Genomic DNA, 4473 nt, shown 5'->3' with positions numbered 1-4473 from the left:
GTGTGGAGAAAACATACGCAGCCTCTCCCCTGGCCCTGCCTCCATGTGCTGGATCTACACCTTGAGCTGGAAAGAAATCTGTGTTGTGTTAAGGCACCAAGATGGGAGGGTTATTTTGTTAATGCATGCAACATCTCCCATACTGACTAATACGAGAATTTCAGGATAATCGAAATATGGTAAAACTCAGAAAGAACACCAATTTGGACCCATCAGTTTATTGCATCTCTGCTGAGAGAGTTGGATGAACGCATTGCAGTCTCCTGGAGAACTTGGGGTTATTTGGGCCCTTAATGGTTAGTGTACAAATCTACGTCTTGGCACCTGTGTTGTCCTGGGCCATAGTTTGGACCTGATCTTCTCAGGTCTTATGTTTAGAAAATGAGCCTAGACTTCACTCACTCACTCATTCATTCATTCATCTATTCTGAACATCAGGCTATGTTAGGGACTGTGTTAGGAGCTGAAGGGGGAGGAATAACGATGACGATAAGAAGAGTTGTTGGCAGCTCGTCACAGGACAGGCACTGTGCCAAATGCTTCATACGTGTTATGAGAACTGGTGCTCACCTTGCTGAACGTGGCAAGTACCATCCTCAACCTCATTTCATGTCAGAGGGTACGGGAACCCAGAGAAGAGGGAACTTGCTCAAGGCATCACCTCCAGGAGGTGACAGAGCCAGAATCTGATCCTGGCCTCTGGACCCCAGAGCCTGTTCCTTAGCCCTGTCCAGTGGCCAGTGGTGGGACGGGAAGACCCCTCCTGCCAGCCCCTCTTTGGCACCGCCCCTGTGTTCTTGTGGCTTCCCCCTGTGAGCCCTTCAAAGACTCCCCACTGCTCTTTAGATAATGGCCTACAACCCCGCCCTGGCTTCAAGGCCCTGTGCTCAGGTCCCTGCTTCTGCCATCCCACCCTGCCACACGGACCCTTTCCAGCACTGTGGCTTTTGGGCTGTCTCCTTGACCTCTGTCACTCTGTCCCATCTGTGTGACACTTGTGTCTACCTGAGGAATCTCCCCTCCTCCAGGACTCAGCTCCAAGCCTGCATCTTCCGTGAAGCCCCCATACCCCTGCTCCTCGACCACAGAAGTGTCCGTTCCTCACAGAGCATCATCATGGTTTACCCCCGATGGGTCGCCCAACTGGACTAGAGTTCCTCGTGTTTGTTTCCGTGGCCTGGCTCACAATGGGGTTCAGCGCCCGGCTGGTTCAGTGACATCCAAATGCACCTATAGGGGAGCAATCCTGTCAGATCCTGAATGGCAGTCAGCTCCCCACGGGGCAGCCACACCTCGGCAATGGCAGACCCGGCTCTGAGAAGCAACGTCTATATACATCCCTAATCATGGGCCCAGCAGCTCCCTGGAGGCCCCTTCCCCATTTACAGAGAATAATGGCTGCCTGCAGCTGATTAGGCCCCATTTAATCCTAAATAGCAGTCATTAGAACTCACCATCCTTCGAGGTTAAAGAGGATGCAGCTGAAGGGAGAGTCGAAAAAACCACTCTTTCCATCTGAACTCAGCCCGGTTCCTGGATCTCCACAGCCATGCTGTCTAAACAGAGCCACGGCCTCCCAGGCCCACCCAGGCTCCCGGATCGGGACCTGGAGATGACGCCCATGGTTTCAAACAGTTCCCCAGGCGGCTTTCCATTTCCACCCACCTCCAAGGCCAAGATGGTAGGGTATTTCCTGGGGGTTATGAAGCTGGAAGGTTCTTCCTAGAGGCGACCATCTCTCCCTGGGGCACCTCTTCTCGACCCGCTGTGCATTTGAATCAGAGACTCTCTGGAGTGGCCCCGGGCATCAGTATTTTTTAAAGTTCCCCGGATGAGTCCAGGGTGCAGGCAGCCTGAGAACAAGTCTGCTCCGGGGCGTCGGGGGGAAGCTGGTGCAGACTTCCAGGCAGGAAGTAGTGGGAGGCTTTGCAAGAGGGTCCTGCTGCCTTCTCCGTCCCTCCCCAGCATCCACGCATCACAAATGCTGCTGTCAGAGGAAGCGAACAGGACATCTCAAAGTCACAGCAGAGGTCCGGCAGATGCCTTATGCCGCTGAGGAGGCGTGTCTGTGGGAGGTCTGTTGATTCCAGGATGTACACACCAGCTGCAGGTTGACTGAGCCTGCTTCTCCTCACCACAACCTCCTGAACTTCAGCCCTGCCTTGTTCTCAAGTCCATCTTCCCTCTTCTGGCTTCGTTGTGACATAGAGGAAAGACCCTGGACTTGGCGTAAGGATATGTGGCTTTGCTTCATAATGACCAGCCCTGTGATAATGGGGACTTTACTTACTGGACCTCTCTGAACCTCAATAACCGCATCTGTAAAACGGGGCTCATAATATCTCCCTGGCCAGGCTCAGGCAGGACGCCAAGTTGATCGTGTTGATGAAGGGGCCGGGGAACCACGCAGGACACAACCTTCATTCACTTATTCACTCAGCAAACATTTGCTGAGCAAGCCCCGCCCACCAGCTACCCAGCTGGCTGCTGGGTGTTGAAAATCGCCAGCACTTGCCGGAAAATCCGTTGACTGGATTCACTGTGAGGTCACTGGGTCCTCCCTCTCCACGGAAAATTATCTGTGGGTCGGCTGGGGAAGACATTCCAGACACAGGCCAGAAAGGTGGGTGTCAAACCTCATGGACCACTTAGAATTCAAGAGGATGAGTGAAGAGTGATTCTCTAGATTTTAAAATTGTCAGAATTTTAGCTGTGACTACTTCTTCCCCCTTTCTTGTCCTCCTTTCAGCCTTTTTAGACTGTTTCTTTCTTTTCCTCTTCTCTTTCATAAATACAGAGACCGTTACCCTGTTATCAGCATTATTTCCCATACACTATTTTCTTTCCGACAATAAACCCCCTCCTTGGAGTCTCCATTTATGAGGCTATTTGCAGTTATTTGCATTCTGACGGCTTAAATCAAATATTTTAAGACCGGTCATGAGAAGAGCAGTAAATCTATGACTGGGCTTCAGCCCAAACAAATAATAAAAAGGATCTCACGTCAAAGCCATAAACAACGGTGATGTCGGTGGCTCATTAGAGTTCAGGATGCATAATCGTGATGGATAAGTATTTTCATAAACAGGGAAAGGCAATGAGAAACCAAATGTTTGTTTTTCTTGCTTTTATTCAGTCTTTTCTCGTTATTTGGGCCTCATTGTTGTGATTTTAGATGAGTGGTTCTTGGCCTGAGAGGGTTAAGAGGCTGGCTGGTTTGGGTTCATAAATGCAGGCAGAAGTAGAAGGAAAAGAAACGCCATTGTGTGGAACCACTGGGTGAATCAGGGCCACGTCAAAAAACTCCCACGCCATTTCCTTCCTAACATCCCACCCTGTTTTGGGCCAAATTATCCTCTATTTATGGAGATCTGTGACAGCCCACGATTAGCCATGCTGTCACTATTGTGCCTCTGTTTGTGCTGGGGTCTCCCTAGAGGTGTGGACTCAGGGACTGTATTCGTTATCTATGGCTGCATAACAAATTACCCCCAAATGTAGCAGCTTAGAAGAATGAACCTTTATCATCTCACACGATTTCTGTGGGTCAGGAATCGGAGCATGGCTTGGCTGGGTGATTCTGGCTCAGGGGTCTCCCAGGAGGTTCAGCCAAGATGTCTTTCGGTGCTGAAGTCATCTGAAGGCTCGACCGTGGCTGGAGCATCTGCTGTCACGGGGAATCACTCACGTGGCTGGCAAGTTGAGTTGTTGGCTGTGGGTGGAGGCTCAGTTCCTCACCATGTGGGCCTCCCCATGGGGCAGCTTGAGTGCCCTCACAACATGGCGGCTGGTTTCCTCCAGAGCGAGTGATTCAAGAGAGCAAGGCAGAAGCCACAATGCCTTTTATGATCTAGTGTCTGAAGTCACACTGTCATTTCTGTAATATCCTATTGGTTACACAGTTCAGCTCTCTTTGGTGCTTGAGGGGACCACACCAGGATGTGGCTATCAGGAGGTGAGAACCATGGGGCCCATCTTGGAGATTGGCCACCACAGACACAGACGATCTTCCCCAAGCTCCCTCTGAACAGGAGAGGACATGCTTTGAAGAGCATCATGTCAAGCCGCAGCAAGGCCTGTTCCCACATTTTCAGGGAGTTTTCTACCAAGAAGGGAAGTTGAGAAAGGCATGGCAAATTGCTTGTGTCTTGCATGCCTTTCAATATCAACTGGAAGTGGCCATCTGAACAATGGGATGAGAGAGATGCTGAGCCCCAATCTGGGCTCAGCAGGAGAGCATGGCAATTGATTAGTGATGTCTGCCGTGGGCACAGGAATGAGGACTGGTGACACGGATGCACCTTTATTACTCTTGCAAAGGCCAGGCTCTGCAGGGAACACAAGAGCAAACAGACATGCTAATGAGGAACGAGCACTGGGTTACTTATATTGCAAAGTGGAGTCACATTCCCCACTGCCAGACAGCTGTGCAGGTGACCAGCCCCCTGATATTCTGGTCCCTGAAGGTCCCAA

The 4473-nt window shown here is 50.9% G+C and overlaps 1 long non-coding RNA gene across 1 annotated transcript; it reads right to left on the bottom strand.

The window, feature by feature from the left end:
* Positions 1 to 202: 202 nt before the first annotated feature.
* Positions 203 to 3813, bottom strand: LOC138917198 (uncharacterized). Its single transcript, XR_011424900.1, has 2 exons — positions 1455 to 3813; positions 203 to 1230 (listed from the first exon to the last, which is right to left on the bottom strand). It is a non-coding gene; the product is annotated as an uncharacterized lncRNA (long non-coding RNA).
* Between the last annotated feature and the right edge of the window lie 660 nt (positions 3814 to 4473).

The sequence above is a fragment of the Equus caballus genome, chromosome 13 (assembly GCF_041296265.1).
Source record: "Equus caballus isolate H_3958 breed thoroughbred chromosome 13, TB-T2T, whole genome shotgun sequence".
NCBI lineage: Eukaryota > Metazoa > Chordata > Mammalia > Perissodactyla > Equidae > Equus > Equus caballus.
Note: the sequence above shows the minus strand (reverse complement) of the source record. Positions and strands in the feature narration are given on the sequence as shown.